This window comes from Callorhinus ursinus, unplaced genomic scaffold (genome assembly GCF_003265705.2).
Source record: "Callorhinus ursinus isolate GAN/ISIS: 27379988/994484 unplaced genomic scaffold, GSC_fseal_2.0 scaffold28, whole genome shotgun sequence".
Lineage (NCBI taxonomy): Eukaryota > Metazoa > Chordata > Mammalia > Carnivora > Otariidae > Callorhinus > Callorhinus ursinus.
The window spans coordinates 8,682,333-8,699,999 of NW_027397090.1; the positions used below are offsets into that span (position 1 = coordinate 8,682,333).

The window sequence follows — 17,667 nt, forward strand, 5'->3', positions numbered from 1 at the left end:
GATACAGGCGAGAGCCTCCTGACCTCCTGGAACCTACAGTCTAGCAAGGGAAATGGTCACGGGTGAAATAATCAAACAGATCATTGCAAACTGAGAACTGGAAATTGGTGCTACAAAGGATGATCCTGAGAACATAAGCAGGGAACTTCCAGTGGATGGGGAGTCAGGGAAAGCTGCCTAAGAAAGTGAAGTTCAGATTTTTGTCTGACAGATGAGTACCATCTAGCTGGGTGTGTGTGTGTGTGTGTGAGAGAGAGAGAGAGAGAGAGAGTATCAGTTTCCTTATTTGTAAAACGACTGTAGCAACAGTACTCTAAGTTTGGGGTCCCAAGCAGCAGACCCCAAGAGGAGGATTCATGTGAACGTGATTTTTTAGGAAGAAGCCCCAGGAACCACTGCTTCAGAAGTTGAGGAGTAGGGACACCTGGGTGGCTCAGTCCCTTAAGCGTTGGGCTCTTTGCTCTCTCAGCTCAGGTCGTGATCTCAGGCTCATGAGATTGAGCTCAGTGACTGGCTCCTCCTTGTGATTCTCTTTCTGCCTCTGCTGCCCTCTCTCCATCTCTCAAAAAAAAAAAAAAAAAAAAAAAAAAAGTTGAGAAAAAGGGAACGGAAGGAGGCCAAGCAATGCCGAGTCAAACAAAATGCCATGGACCAGAGAACTAGAGGTAAGGTTGGTGACACGGGGATCTGGGGTGCTTGTCCCCTGCCCTGTTTGGTTACCTGTAGGTCCCAGGCACTTCTGCTCTCCAGGCTGGGATGCTAGGTAGTTCCAGGGGCTCAAGGACTATCCCCCAACACGGAGCCACCACCACGCTGGTTGCTGGGGGCACACAGCTCGTAGTGATAAGTGTGCAGGAGTATGGTAAGGCGGGGAGGGCGCCTGGCTGGCTCAGTCGTTAAGCGTCTGCCTTCGGCTCAGGTCATGATTCCAGCGTCCTGGGATTGAGCCCCGCATCAGGCTCCCCACTCGGCGGGGAGCCTGCTTCTCCCTCTCCCTCTGCCGCTCCCCCTGCTTGTCGCCCCCCACCCCCTGTCAAATAAATAAAATCCTTTTAAAAAGGAATATGATAAGGGACACGGGCAGAGACAAAGGCACTGGCCTCATAGGATGCAGTGAGTCTAAGGAATGGTGCACAGTGCCAGGTGCCTAGGGAGTGCTCAGTAAATATTAGCTCTCATTGTAATTCTTATGTACCGGCTACACAACCGCCATGGCCTACACTTTACCCGGTAATCTCTGCCCACTCCAGTCCTGCAGGACCCCACTCTGCCACCCACCACTCCCTGCCGGCTCCCCTGAGACAAACGCACATATAAATACAGCAATACATAATTATATTTCCCAGGATTGTCACATTTTGCTGAGCTCATAACGGAACCGAACAAATAGCCCTGTCATTCTCTCTCATATGTCCTGTCATTCACTGAGGCTTCATCACTCCCTGTCCTCCTGGGCTCCTGCAGCTCAGAAATTCATGGGTCTGGCCGCTTCTTAAATGTGATCCGGACCAACCTGACGCAGTCCTCGGGTCTACACTTCCTGGGCAAGTTGATAGAATTTGTAGACCAGAGGGACCTCCTCGATCTGCTCCTCTTCCTGAGTGGTCCATGGAACATTTGTTGGCTCCTTCAAAAAAAAATCAGCCTTTTAAATAAAAAGGAATGAACTGAGGATATATGAACAACAGGAATGAATCTCAAAAACATGATCCCGGGTGAAATAGCTAGACACAAAAGAATACTATGGTGTGATTCCATTTATTGGAAATTCTGAAGCAGGCCAAATTAATCTTTGGTGACAGAAAGTGGGTCACTGGTTGCCTGGAGCCGGGGTAACTGCAGAAAGCCCTAAGGGAAGTTGGGGGGTTACACAAGGTCCCTGTCTTGGTTGTGGAGACATGGCATCCATGCACACATTTGTCAGAACCCGCAGAACGCTATACTTAAAACTGGTGCGTTTTATTGCATGTAAATCACACCTTTAAAGAGTTCTTTTTTTTTTTTTAAGGTTTTATTTATTTATTTATTTGAGAGAGAGAGAGAATGAGAGACAGAGAGCACGAGAGGGAAGAGGGTCAGAGGGAGAAGCAGACTCCCTGCCGAGCAGGGAGCCCGATGTGGGACTCGATCCCGGGACTCCAGGATCATGACCTGAGCCGAAGGCAGTCACCCACCCAACTGAGCCTCCCAGACGCCCTAAAGAGTTCTTTTAAAATTAAATAAATAGGCATTTTATTGCCTGACCAAGAGATCAAAAGTTAGATCCAGGACTAATCACAGGGAACTCCGTCTGGCCAGACACACAGAATCCTTTGTATTGTTTTCCATCCACACCCTATTTTTTTTCTTTTGGCAAGAAGTTGGTCTTTATTATTTGCACAAATGGAGCGAACAATGGCCCAGAGAACTCTGAAAAGAGAAAATACACAAGTCATTTACATCCAGTGGCTCTGGAATATACTTTTGTTGCCTACCTGGTGTTTGACTAGAGATGGGCCTGCCGGACATGCCTAAAATTCACTTCACATGAAATAATGAAGTTTTTCCCTATAAAGACCTGAGTTGTTGGAAGCTTGGGAGCCCTTCACTTTCCCCACCTGACCCCACTTCTCCCTGCTCCTCCTGAGCAGGAAATGCAACATTTCACCCAGTCCCAGGCCTTCCCTCCCCTCCTGGGTCCGTGTCTCTGACTTCAAGAGACGGGGTGCCCCTGTATTAACTTGCAACAGATGCAGAGGGAGTTGAGATCCTCAAGCTATTGAAAAAAGAAGGCTCAGAAAAGTTTCCTTGCAAACGGAGGGGAGGGATCGACTTGCAGATAAATGAGAACAGATTCTACAAAATTTAGTTTCTCATATTTTGGGTGCAGTTTAGCTGGATTTGGCTCTCTGCTGGCATACCCACAGCCCCCCCCCCCCGCTGCCGCCCCAGCCCTGTCAGGCTGAGCCTGGGTTCGCTGCCCCTGCTATTTGCACCCCACCTCTCATGCCAGCACCCTGGACTTTATCCTTCATGGCCCTCACCACGTGGAGGGTGAGTGCCTGTTTACTAATCAGTGTCCTGGACCTGACCGAAAGCTCTCTGAACGTGGTGTCTGCTGAGGTCACCACCATCTACCCAGCCCCTTGAACAGCGCCGGGCTCATAGTAGGTACTTAATAAATAGCCTTTGAGTTGTCATGATTCTGAACACATCACAACAGAGTTTATTTAAGGTTTTGAAAATCAACTGCACAAACAGGAAAACTCTGGCACTTCCAGATGGAACTCCACCCAGACAGAGCTCCAGCAGGAAATACCAAAAAGTCAGTATCTAGTGCAGAAATCACTGTGTGTGTGTGTGTGTGTGTGTGTGTGTGTGTGTGTGTGTGTGTGTGTGTCAGGGCAAACTCTCATGAGCTGATCTCTGAAGCCTCCAAAGCAGGTGACAGCCTGCAGGTGGGCGTGGGGGGAAGGGAGGGGAAGTGCTTGAGTGAGGAAGAACTAGAAAACAAAAAATACGGGGGACCAAGGGAAATAGTTAAACCCAGATTAAGCATCTCAAGTCATGCCTTTCTGGCCCCGAGTTGTAGTCAGCACAAAAGCTTCTCTAAATATGTCCCTACCTACCTAACCACAATCCAAGCAAAGGGTTTTATAAATAACATGTGCCAATACATTCAATAAATATTTATCATACCTTCTGTGGGAGAGGCCAGGTGAGAGAACCAGCATGAATCATATGGGGGCTCTCCTGAAGGAATGTGTCTGGTAAATACTTGACGACTTAAATAGAAAGGTTGAGATACCGTTTTCCAGTTTATCAAGGGCCATAGCATCTGGCCGGTCCCACTTGCAGGCAGCGGTTTCCCCAGAGCCTATAGGTGAGCTCCCTTGCCAGAGTTGTTGAGACACGGGGAAGGGTCTACGGCTGGTCCACCACTGTGGTCCTCATGTCCCCCAATAAAGTACCCAGCACTGTGACACCTATAAATACCTTTCTTTTAAAGGGTGCAAAAATGGACTACAGTCATCTACATGATTCTTGCAACAGTTGATGAGATAAGCAATGCATTCAGCTGAAATGTCTGGATTCCCATCTTTTCCCAATTGCATGCTCTACCACTCTCCGGTGGATGAGGGCTACCCTATTTCCTGTCTCTTCAAACCTCACCACCTCTCTCTCCTGTCATACCTTCCTCTGGCCACCGACAAATCATTGGCTATTTGTTCAGAGTATACACCTACAGGAGCTAGAAAGCCAATACACAGAAAGCCTCTACCCCACTAACTGCAGTGAAACTCAGGCAGCAAAGCAGGAGGGTGCGTCTCTCACACAGCCAGGGATAGGGTCAGAAGAAGGACCAGGTCCTTGACTTCTTGCCCTCCATATACTGTCTTTCCAAGGAATTTAAATCCCCAGTTGGAAGAGAGGCGTGATTCAAAGAGCTGACCCTGAGGACCGCAGAAGTATGGAAACAGTCCCTTCCTTGTGTTTATTGACTTAGAACTTAAAGGCTTGGGGGCAATGTTCTGTTATATGCAGCAAGTGTGTGTGTATTCACATGCTTCCTTGTGCGTATACGTATCCATCTGTAGCGTTAAATCCTAAGATGTGTGTAAATATAGCATTATTGTATATTATCGTATATATTATATATAGCTTTATTGCATTTATTTAGCATGTATGTATTTTATATAAATTTATGTACGTATGTATGTATTCAGACTGGCCTGGTCAGCTGTTGGGGTTGGCTCATGAAGAGTTTTATTTGCTGAGGAACCAAGGTGCTTCCTGAGAGAGATTTCATCCTAATGAAACTTGCATCTCAATGCGTCTGCTTGGTTAAGAAGGGTTAGTTTGCACTTGAGAAGGATGAGGCTGGGTACTGCCTGGAGGGCTACTATTTGGAGTACTTCTGCCCTCTCTTCTTGCTCTCCATTCCTAAAGTTCTCCCCCTCCAGTTACCAGATGGAGGAGGCTGGAAAAAAGGGTCTGTCAGCAGCTAAAACAGCAGAGGGTTACACCTCATGCAGGGAAGGGAGCCGCATCCCCCACAGGAAAGGCCAGGGCAGGCTTGGATGCAGGTGCACAAAGAAAGGAAACGATTTGTTCCGTGAAAACTGGTGAAGGCCTGAACCAAAGAAACTATCTGCTTGTCCCTCGGCCTTACAGCCAGATCAGCCCCACCCCCACCCCCAAACACTAGACTTTAGCCATTGATACTTGAGGAAGTCTTTTCCTCACCCAAGTTTGGAACCAGTTGAGAGAGAGTCACAGGAGTCAGGCAGAAAAAGACAAAAGTACCGTCTTCATTACAGTTCAGTGGACTGAATGTGTGTCCCCCAAATTCACATGTTGAAACTCTAACCCCCAGTGGGATGGTATTTGGAGATGAGGCCTTGGGAGGGGCTCCACCCTCATGACGGATTGGCGTCTTTATAAGAAGAGACACGAGAGCAGATCTGCTCTCCACTGTGTGAGAACATAGGGAGACACAGCCATCTGCAAACCAGGATGGGGCCCCTAATCAGAACCCAACCATGCTGGACCCTGTCCTTGGGCTTTGCAGCCTCCAACCCTGTAAAAAATAAGTGTTTGTTGTTTAAGCCGCCCAGTTTATGATACTTTGGTTATAGCAGCCTGAACTGACTAAGGCATGAGTCATAAAGACTGGGTGGGAAGATATGGCTTTGGGGTGCAGCAATAATGAGCTTTCTAATACTGAATTCCAGAATAGGGCAGACCTACCCACCCAGTGATGGGCAGCACTGAATGATGACAAGGCCCTCAACAAAGGCAAAGTCTGCCCTATATAGAGGATGCCTTAGCAGAGGGGAATGGGGGCTATCTGCTGCCAGGTCAGTTCCCTCTCTCAGACTCCTCATCCTATCGGGTCACCAGTCCTCACCATGACGCACAGTAGGTGCTTCATAAATAATGATAGCTTGAATGAATGAATGAATGAATGAATGGACTTCTGAGAGTCACAATGGTCAAACGTGGGTTAAAATTGTTACAAAATGCTCCAAAATTCAAAGTAATTAAAATATCCAGCCATAGAGAAAATGTAAAGAAAATCATGGTACATCACCTTATTTAGAAAACTATGGTAGCCCTAAGAAAAAAGCACATGAATGAAGAATTTGTGAAAAGATAGAAAATGTACTATAAGATTAAACACAAAACACCATCATATACAGAAATAAGCAAAAATCTTCAGTTGTTTTTCTTTCTGCTTCATATCATTCTTCTACAGATTCTAAATAGTCTTAAATAATGCATGATACTTTTATAGTTCAAAAGTTAACTTTTCTTTAAGAATTAGGTCATAAATCTAGCCAGAAATCCTAGAAATCAAAGCAAAAGATGGAACGGGTATACCCACTTCAATATTTGCCTTGAAATAATGACTAGATAGGAAAAATGTATATATGGATATAATAAATCTCATTAACCCACCTCAAATGAAGTTCTGTTTCTAAAGTTGGTTTATATATTTATTCCATTCACTTTAACATGACTCATTCTGTCATTTAAAAACAGATTTATATTTTATAAATCACAAAGTGGCTCATAGGCCTGACTTTTCAGTAATGAAGAGAAGTAAATCTTAGAAATGTTGCTATGGTAGCCAGCCTCCAAGGTGACTCTCAATGATCCCCACCCCTTGGTCTTCATGCCCTTGTGGAATTCCCTCCCCTTGAGCATAGACTAGATTCAGGGTGACAAGTCCTTCCGGTTTGCCCAGCACCAAGGGGATTCCCAAGATATGGGACATTTGGTGTTAACATAGGAAAGCTCCCAGGAAAGTGAGGATGAGCTGGTCACCCTTGCTGGATATAGTGACTCACTTATAAATAATGGAATACAGCAGAAGTGATGAGTTACCACTTCCACGATTATGTTACAAAAAGACTGTGGCTTCCGCATGATGCTCTCTCTCATGCTCTCTTGGTTCACCTGCTCTAGGAGAAGCTGGCTGCCACATCATGAGGCAGCCTTGCAGAGGGACCCACAGGTGTGAATTTGGAAACAGATTTGAGGCCTGTCAACAGCCTCGTGAATGCAAGCAGAAGCAGATCCTCCCTTAAGCCCTCAAATGAGGACAGCCCCAGACAGTGCCTGACTGCAGCCTCCAGAGAGACTCAGAGCCAGAACCACCTTACAGAGAAACCGTAAGATAATAAATGTTAGTGGTTTTCAGCCACTGAAAGTTGGGCAATTTGTTACATGGCACAGATAACAAATACAGTGGTGATAGCTTTGGAAATCCACTCTGAGGTATAAGTTATTTTTGCGTCTAGGATATAAAGGAGGGGGAGGGTGCGCCTGGGTGGCTCAGTTGGTTAAGCGTCTACCTTCAGCTCAGGTCATGATCTCAGGGTTCTGGGGTCCAGCCCAGAGTGGGGCTCCGAGCTCAGCAGGGAGTCTGCTTCTCCCCCACCACCCCACTCATGCTCTCTCCTCCCTCTCAAAAAAGTAGATAAAATCTTTAAAAAAAAAAATTTAATTCAAATTTAAATGAGCTGTATCACACAAACCATAACTACTCTCCCCACCCACATTTATAGAAGTGCCCAAACCCTAGCATGATCTTGTTCCACATCACCCCACCCCATTATAACCATTCAGACCAGGTCCCTGACTTTGCGCAAGTAAAAAACCAACCACTTCCTACTGGGAAGTAGTCCCTTGCTTTTCTGCCTCTCTCCAACCCCAATGTGGGGCCAGCACTGGTGATTACTATGACTAGTACGTCAGTTCATCACAATTTTACAGAATCATATAATCAAAGATTCATAAGATTAGAAAGAGCCCATTGGGATTTCTTTGATTATAAATTTAACAAAGGTAAAAATTGTATGCCCCATTGGAGAGGGGATCCTTACTACCTTTTCCTTCCCCTACAAAGAAAAGCTAACAGAGACAAGAGTCACTGAAGTTCTTCACTTGTAACATTGCATCACAGAAATACTCATTATAGAGAAGTAGAGAAAATAATACAATAAACCCAGAACTATTGTAAGCATCTCTTATCTTCAACAGTTACCAGTTCAAGGCCAATTTTATTTCATCTCTTGCCTCCCCTCCTTTGCCATACACTTAACCCCCACCCTGACCCTTTGGGTTATTTTGAAACAAATTTCAGACATTATATCATTTCATCTGTAAATACTTCAGTACATATCTCTAAAAGATAAGAAGATAAGAACTTTAAAAAAAATCACAATGCCATTTAAAAAAATAATTTCTTAAGGTCATCAAATATCCAGTCACTGTCTTATTTCCCCCAATTGTCTCAGGTTTCGTTTGTCTGTTTGTTTTATAGTTAGTTGGGTTTGTCCAAATCAGGATCCAAACAAGGTCTACACATAGCTTTGGTTGACACGGCTCTTAAATCTGTTTTGCTTTATGGCTTCTCCCTCCCTCTGCCCACCACTCCCCATCTACCATGCCCTGCACTAGGGGTACATTTTGAGACCATCTTTCCAAGCTGTAGTAAACATGCTGCTTTCTGATTTCTGGTAGTGACTCGTCTCTCCCAGTAAACAAATGGCAGCCTACTGGAGCCCCTCTTTAACGTTATCACTTTTTGAGGTATGCTTGAACTTGGGTCCATTTTCAAGGATCAAAATTTATCAAAGAAAGACACTCTGATTACTCACTGTACTGGAGGAGAGAGAAGTCAATTTCACACTACAGTTGATATCAAGTTTTTTAAAAGTCACTATTGGGGCACGGTTCTCGAATGTCAATAAGTATTTTGCTCCGTTGACACTGCCCTTGGTATCTCTTTTAAATAATAAATAGGAAACGAGAAAGCATTTCAACAGCAATTACACATCAGCTACATCATGGTGACCGTGGCCCTCCTTCCTAACCCTCCTTCGGTATTTTTTTTTATCTTTTGTTTTTGTTTTTTTTTTTTTCTTATTTTCTCTCTAGGAAGTGGGATAAAACTAATAGCTTCACAGGAAAATTCTCCCTGAGGCCTTTTCCCAAGTACTTCCCCAGCTGAGGCATCTCTGGGGAGGGTCGGTGTGAAGTGAAAACACAGGCAGTAACTGATATCTGTGAATTTATTTAGGTCATCATGATGCTATTAACTGTGGGGTTTTGACAGGATTGCTGTGAAATCTCCTCCCAAGACTGGCGTCACTTAGGACCCAGGAGGAAGCACATTCTAGGGCCCTGTTTACTTTTCAGCCCTGCCCCCTACCTTGGGCTTGCACTTCACCTCTGCACTTAACACCTGACCAGACAGAGTTGGGAAGGGGCGGAGGGGGTGCCCTCCACTTGGAGGTGTGAGCCTCATTACTGCTTTTCCTATGGTGCCTGCCTGGGATTTGTCTGGCATTGGAACACGCAAGGGTTCAAAGCAGATGGCACCTTTTCATGACTTGAGTCAATTAAGGAGAGAGTCCAAGCCCAAGCTGGCCTGGAAGGCCCAGCTGCCAGAAGGGCCTTGGAGAAGCAGCTGGACTAAAACTAGTAATTACCACCAGGAGCAATTTATGAAAATGTCAAGGCCAGCACAAACATGCTGACCCTCGTAAACCTTGAGGTGAACTTGGAGAAGTTGGCCCCCACCCTGCCTTCAGGATGGCAAAGGGAGAAGGAGGCTGATGGCTCCTTGCCAATTGGCGGGTCTTTCCAAATCCCCCTCATGCCTGGCTCCATTGTCCGAGCACCTCTCCTGAGGTAGCTCACCGCAGTGGATCAAACATCTGGGCCATCCACTTTTTCCTCGAGGTAGACCCTCTTTCCACACACAACTCCCTCCCATGATGAATGGAAGTGTAGCTACCAGAATGGGCTAAAGGGCTAAAGCCTGTGAGCCTAAAGGCCAAGCCCCTCTCCCCTGTGTGTACCTCTTGCCCTTCACACCTCCAACCTGCTCTCCGTTCCCAAAGGCACCATGCTCTTACACACCTTCTTGTCTTTGCTAATTTTGTCTCCTCTGCCTAGAAGCCTGTCTACTCCCTTCTTCTAGCAAAGTCCTACTCAGATGTCACCTCCTCTGCCTTTCTCTCCTGCTTCCTGAGACCCTGTAAGCTCTGCCCCCCCCCCCCCCCCCGCTGTGTTGTCACTGTTGGAAAGACACATGGTATCTCTTCCTCTGGACAACTTCTTTACCAGATTATAAACACCTAAAGAAGGGACCGTGCCCTGTTTATCTTTGAATTCCTAAAGCCTTGCTCAGTTTCTGAGCCATAGAAGGTACTCAATAAATGTCCCTTCACTGAATTTAATTGACCCTAACAACAGCCCAATAAAACTTATTACTTGGCTCCTCGGCATTGGCTCTCTTGCCAAAACTGTTCGCTTTTGGTTCCTTTCCAGTCGGTGGTGAACACTTGATCATTTCTGGCCCGCGAGATGCAGCTCCTCATGCAGCCTTGCCTTGCTGAGCCTCCTGTCGTGGGCCAGGCTGGAGCCTGAGCAGCCAACACCCGCACCAACTATAATAACCGCTACATGTCTCCCCTACCAACAGCGGCCAAGACTCAGGGCAAGGTGAGCGTGGCCACTGGAAAACACTCGGTCTTTGCCAGTTGATGGAGCCTTCTTTGGTCCCCTTCTGAAGTAGCAGGCAGCAGGTAGAATTACCCTTCCCTGGAACAGAGATGTCTGGTAGGATACGTCCCTCCCTCCCAACCAAACCACCTTTTCTTCCACATGCCTTTGCAATCTAGACGTCTGTCTCTCTTCCCTAGATCTCACCTTCTTGGGGTTGCTTTTCCAGCCTAAGAGGGCAAAGAATCATCTTGGAATGCTCTGAGTCCTGTGGGCAGTCGCACTGCTCTGGGGGGTGAGGGAAGACTGAAAACAGGTTCAACGCAACAAGCACTGGGTCCATAAGGCATTCTATTGAAAAATTAAAATAATGGAGAACATTTAGAATTGCAGCATGTCCGCATCAAAAAGGGCAGTAGGTAAGTGCCCAGGTGTCGTAGAAGCAACTTAGAGATCAATAAGCCCACACTCCCATGTTACAGACAGGAAACTGAGGCCAGGGGATGGGGTGTGGCTTGCCCAAGGTCACACAGCTGGCTCACACCGAGCCTGCTCCAGAAGGGGCTTTTTCCAGCTTCCATATGTAAGCTCAAGGACTTACTGGTAAAAATGGAGCCCAGGGGTTCCCAGCACCTCCTCCCCGCTCAATTGCTTTGAAGGGGGTTGCTTTTCTCATCTGTGGCCTATTTATTTGAAGTGTTCATCTATCCGCTCAGCAGCTGCAGAGCGTGCGTCCTGCCCCATGCACTGGACATGGTTCCACGTAAGCCACGGTTTCTAAACCTGCACCAGACTACCTGGAACGATTTTTTTTAAATACAGAATCCTGGTCCTCATATTGGTGTTTTCCATTTCAGGAGGATGGGCCTCAGAAAGCTGTAGTCTTGAACTCCTTCACGAGTTCTCCTATAAGGCAAAATCTCAGGACCATTAAGCCAACTGCCCTTTCTAGGTCCTTCCTAACCTGGATATTCTGTGCATGGGAGAAGTCACAAACCTTTTCAACTATAAATACCAGACTCAAGAAGCTGGAAACCAAGAGCTGGCTGAAGACAATTGCTCAGTGATCCAAAGGAAGGTTCCTATAATCATTGCAGACCCCTAGGAGAACACTTTTATTTGCTTTCTACACTGTCTTCACCCCAACTCCTGCTCATCTCTGAGCTGCCGGAAACACAGACTTATTTAATAGAATGCCTAAGAAAGCCTTGAATAAAATTTAAGTTAGATGTATGGGATTTCACTCCCTCACCTCTGATTCACTGGCAATCCATCATTCCTAATTTAAAAAAAAAAAAAAAGATACAGTCAGACGTATGGGTGTGTTATCTAGACTCCCAGCAAGAAAACAGGCATCCAGAGAGAATGTGAAAGTCACTCAAGGTCACCAACAGACTGCCTCCATCCATAGGGGAGCCCAGGACTTTTAACTCACTGACCACGAGGTGATGCTGTCCTATGGAATAAAGCAGCAGAAAGGAGACCTGTGACCCTGAATGACTCAGCCATTGCCCTGCAAGGTGAAGGTCGATTAATGCCTATGCACCATCTCTTCACCCATGACATGAGAGCGATAATGTTTGCCTCCATTTCAGGTGACAGAGCTGCTTAGAAAACACCGCAAGTATAAAAGTGTTAAGAGAAGACACGCTGCCTTTTCAAAATAACTCAGACATGATATTCCCCTTTAAGTGGTTGTGTTGAGTAAAATTTCCATCGAGATCCATACTACCGTGTGGATATAACTTGGGCTGAATGGGTGGCCTCAATCAGTGTGGCCAGTTCCATTTATAATTTATTGAAATCAGCCTAACGCCAAGATACAACTTTCTCAGGTCATTGATTTCTCTTAGTCTCCAGTCAAATCCAAAACCCTGTTATAGACCTTGCAGCATGGAAGGTGCCTCCATGGGAGAAGTCACAAACATTTTCAACTATAAACACCAGACTCAAGAAGCTGGAAACCAAGAGCTGGCTGGAGACAATTGAGGAAGGTTCCTATAATCATTGCAGATCCCTTGGAGAACACTTACGCTCTCTCTCTACACTGTCTTCGCCCCAACTCCTGCTAATCTCTGAGCTGTCGGAAACACAGACTTGTTTAATAGAATGCCTTAGAACTGAGAGCTTAAGAAAATCTTGAATAAAATTTAAGGTAGATGTATGGGATTTCAATGGCCACCATCTCCTGAGATTTAAGATCTGATGATGCTGAAATTGTTTTTGCAATTTATTATGTTCTTCCACTTCTGTGCACGTAATGCTCACGCTCAGAGGTCCCTACAGTTTCTCCATTGGTCTGTGGAACAAAAAGCTCTCGCTGATCTTCACATACATTAGTGGGAAGCTTCAGAGAGGATAAGTATGCAGAAATACAGGGGAAAGAAAGAGAGATTGGAACAAATGGAGCACTGGTACAGGGCAGAGAGAGCAAAATGGACACACCGTGAAACTATAAAGTCATGTATGGAAACCAGAGAAGAAAATGCAAAACCTGGGGAGGAGGAAGAGGAAGAGAGGAGAGAATAAGGTACCTACATTTCAAGGAATGCATACGCCAGGTAGGTGGTAAATGCAAGACACAGTTCTCTATTCCAGGTTGTTTTAAGTTGAGGCAGTAGGAGTAGAGGTGAAGCGTGACAGTTTTGCTGGGTGTGAGGAGGAGGAAAGTCACGCCTGCTGTGTGCTAACTGCCCAACGCAACCCTGGACCAAGGAAGCTGCAGTCATCCAGGCCAACCTGACAGACTAGAATCAATATGGTGGCACAGCTGGTTTCCAAGTCCACACAGAGTACAGGCCATGGTGTCACCTTGCGGAAGAAGAGAGAATTCCCAGTGGTCAAAACAAATGAGGATCTTTCCACAGAGTGGACTGGACACTTGAAGAGACTCCATGCTCAAGTTTGCCACCCAGAACAGATGAAGGCCTTCCGGGCTGGTGTGCAGAGGAAGGTCCTGAGGGTGAGAAAATTAGACCATATGCTTGGGCTCTTTGCAAAGCCAAGGTCTCCAGGAGAGATCATTTTGTCATTACACATAGCATATACTGAATGATCAATAAAGTGTAGCTAGCATTCTTCCAGAGTATTGCTTTCTGCACTGCCTTCTGCTTGGGTTTCTCATCAGCTCTGCTATCATTGTGTGCTCCCCCGTGTTCTCAGGCTTGTCTCACACAATAAGGGTTTCTTCTGACCATACCAGAGGGCCTTACCATGCATCCATCCATTCGTTCATCCTTCATGCATCTTTCTTTTATGCATTAGCAACTTTTCACTGTAACACCTCTTGAAAGTCATACCACTTGTGACTTCCTTCTCATATATATGTATAACAACTCTTCTACTCAAAAACTCACTAAATAATGAACAAGTACTATTTCTTCATCAGGGTTTCAAACAAAGACCACTCACCAATTTTCTTGACACAACACTTTATTGCGGGGAATATTACTTGGAACAAATTTGAATTGTAAGCCATGTTGGTATGAGCCCAAAACATTTTGTTGTATGTACATATGCCCCATGAGAGGACTGAGGAAGGGCAGCATCTATGACTCTGTGTCCTGTCATGTGCACACACTATTTCCATGTGTTTCCATGCACACACGTTTAACGTTTATTTTACCCTGGAAATATTTTTCTGGGCCATAATTTTATTTTTAACCCCGTGTGAATGCAGAAGTCACCAAAAGTTTATTTAAAAAAAGTAAGTACAAGAAAGTTTTAGTACATTGGTTTTCTGTAGAAACTGTATTGATTAAAATTCCAAATTGTGCTTATTTTTTATTTTTTTATTTTTTAAAATATTTTATTTTACTTATTTGACAGAGAGAGACACAGCGAGAGAGGGAACACAAACAGGGGGAATGGGAGAGGGAGAAGCAGGCTTCCCACCGAGCAGGGAGCCCGATACAGGGCTTGATCCCAGGACCCTGGGATCATGACCTGAGCCGAAGACAGACGTTTAATGACTGAGCCACCCAGGGGCCCCTGTGCTTTTTTTTTGTTAGTTAAGTAATCTCTACACCCAACGTGGAGCTCAAACTCAAGACCCCAAGATCAAGAGTCACGTGCTCTACCGACTGAGCCCCCCGCCCAGGTGCCCCAAATTGTGCTTAGTCTTTAATTTGTTGCCATTGTTCAATTGATACATTGTTCTACCGGTGAAAATTGTTTGGCATTTCAGGATGGGATATAACAGTTCTTCCCACTAAAATGAATAGAGGTTTGTTTGTTTTCCACATAACAGCTTTTCACTTAGTAGCAGAATTTTTAGTCCATTTTAAAGTCACTTAGTGGGGGGCACCTGGGTGGCTCAGTTGGTTGGGCGACTGCCTTCGGCTCAGGTCATGATCCTGGAGTCCCGGGATCGAGTCCTGCATCGGGCTCCCTGCTCAGCTGGGAGTCTGCTTCTCTCTCTGACCTTCCCCCCTCTCATGGTCTCTCTCTCTCTCTCTCATTCTCTCTCTCAAATAAATAAATAAAATCTAAAAAAAATAAAATAAAAAATAAAGTCACTTCGTGGAAGATGAGTATACTATGTTCAGGGCACCAAAGGAGGCACTAGAAAGCCAAAGATGAATTGAACCCTGATCCTGCCTCCAGCTCGTAATCCAATAAGAGACACTGATGGGTAAATGGACAACTTAGCAGTAGCAGTGAGATGAACGCTCTAGAGAAGGTGCAGGGAGTTTAGCGCAACCAGGAGAGGGGGAGTTCTCAGTGGACATGTGATTTCAAGGTTGGAGACTGTTCAGGGCTTTTGCTTCATCCTTCCTCTTTGAGCAAAGCAAAGGTACTTGTATCTTATCCCCTTAGTAATTTGCAAGTTTGCTTGTTAATCTGTAATGAAGTAATTCAAGGTGAGGAGTCCTCCAGCTGTCTGCTGGACAGCTCCATGGACACCTCGAACTCACTCTGTAGACAGAGAGGTATTCCTAAAATACAAGTCTCCTTCCAGGCTAAAGCCCTGAAGGGCTTGCTGTTGCCCTTAGGATCAAGGACCTATGGATATTCAAAGCCCGTGAAGAAGTGACTCATGCCTTCTTTCCCAGTGGAGCCTCCCCATGCTGAACTTCTTTCAGTTTCTTCCCCCCCATTTTTTATTTATTTATTTATTTATTTATTTATTTATTTATTTATTTGATGTGTTCCATGATTCATTGTTTGCATATAACACCCAGGGCTCCATGCAGAACGTGCCCTCTTTAATACCCATCACCAGGCTAACCCAACCCCCCACCCCCCTCCCCTCTAGAACCCTCAGTTTGTTTCTCAGAGTCCATCGTCTCTCATGGTTCATCCCCCCTCAGATTCCCCCCTTCATGTTTCCCTTCCTACTATCTTCTTTTTCTTTTTTTTTTTCCTCTTTAACATATAATGTATTGTTTCAGAGGCACAGGTCTGTGATTCATCGGTCTTGCACAGTTCACAGCACTCACCATAGCACATACCCTCCCCAGTGTCCATCACCCAGTCGCCCCAACCCTCCCACCCCCCACCACTTCTTTCAGTTTCTTGTAGGAGCTTAATCTCTCACCTCTGGACTTTGTGCTTGCTATTCCCTTTCCTAGAACATCCTTTTAGCCATTGACCCTCCTTCCTACCTAACTCCCCCTCAGCTTTGTTCTCTGTCTCTCCCTGATGCTCTAAGAGGATGAGGGACCCCTGTTATATTTTCTTTCATAGCACCCTTTAATTCCCCTGACCTAGCGCTAATCACACTGTATTTCAACTGATTAGTTTCCTCCCCTTGTGGGCTGTAGGACTGAGAAGGCAGGAGTCCTGGGTGTCCTGGTCAGTATTACATCCCTACTACCAATCCAGTGCTGGCATATAGTGGAGGCCCAATCTGCTGAAGAATGAATGAATGAATGAACTGCTTCCTTCATGAGTAACTGCAGCAAGTTACCTAGAGGCCTTAACTCAGGAAATAGGTCGTTAAGGACATTTTCGACAATGGTGGTAGGCATAGGGTAGGTGTATCTGAAAGGGCCTTATCCCAAAGTGGGCTCTTTTTTTTTTTTTTTAAGATTTTATTTATTCATTTGAGACACAGAGATAAAGAGAGAGAGAGAGAGAGAGAGAGCATAAGCAGGGGGAGAGACAGAGAGAGAGGGAGAAGCAGGCTCCATCCCAGAACTCTGGGATCACAACCTGAGCCGAAGGCAGCCGCTTAAGCATCTGAGCCACCCAGGCGCCCCCCAGAGTGGGCTCTTCTTGATCCCTAAAGGGCTGGAACACAGGTCTGGGCTCCCTATGAGGTTCCTCTTCTTCCTCTCAGGGTCACCCCCCCACCTCCCCAGGGACAGGGCCACACTCTGATCCTTGTTGTAATGTAACTACCCTCCCCAAATCTGAAGACCCGTCTCTGAATAGCTTCCCCATTCCCTTTCTGTTGGTGGGTTCTTCAGAGCCAATGTGAGCACTGCTGTCTGCTTCCACAAGCAGGTCTAGAAACCCGATCCCCAAGTGCTGCTGAGTGACCCACCATTTCCTCTGCACCAGTAAGTTATAGAAAGAACAATAAAAGATAAATTTAAGGATAGACCAGCTATACAAAAACAAAGCAATAATACATGAGTTTTGTGACAACAGATACACTCACCAGTCAGATCCATTTCCTCCTTTGGGGGGGGGGGGCGGGGAATGACACATTGGACCACAGGGAGGGTTTCTAATCAGACCCCCTGAGTTGGAAGAGCGGAGGACCAATTTGTTGACTTCTCTGCTCTTGTTTTTGCTACTGCTGGAGACTGTTGAGGGGAACTCTTGCAAACTTCCTTATCAACACCATAACGAATTTGTGGTTTCCCAGGCAACTCCCTACGTTGGCAAGTAACTCAAACTGGCATAAACTTTGTGAAGAGCAACTTGGCAAAATGTAGCAGCCCTGGTATTTTCCTCTCAGCTCCATTCTTGTCCCTCTGTGCTCTGCTCAGTAGGACCAATCACATAATTTGCAAGGCCAGTGCAAAACAAAAATGCAAGGCCCCTTGCTCAGAAAGTATTTCGCATTTCAAAACAGGGACAGCAGGGGGCTTCTCTAAGGACGGGGCTCCTTACAACTGCACAGATCCAATGTCCTTGATTCTGGCCCTGCTGTTCTGTCTCAGTTGGAGCTGGATGCTGCAAATGACTTTTCCAGATTTCTTTGCCATCTTGCTT

The 17,667-nt window shown here is 45.8% G+C and overlaps 1 long non-coding RNA gene across 2 annotated transcripts; it reads right to left on the minus strand.

Moving 5' to 3' along the window:
* Nucleotides 1-353: 353 nt before the first annotated feature.
* Nucleotides 354-17,246, minus strand: LOC112838697 (uncharacterized). Of its 2 annotated transcripts, XR_003212034.2 has the most exons (5): nt 17,108-17,246; nt 13,039-13,456; nt 1,514-1,627; nt 721-936; nt 354-561 (listed from the first exon to the last, which is right to left on the minus strand). It is a non-coding gene; the product is annotated as an uncharacterized lncRNA (long non-coding RNA). The 2 variants fall into 2 exon arrangements; XR_003212033.2 differs by lacking the exon at nt 13,039-13,456.
* Nucleotides 17,247-17,667: the final 421 nt, after the last annotated feature.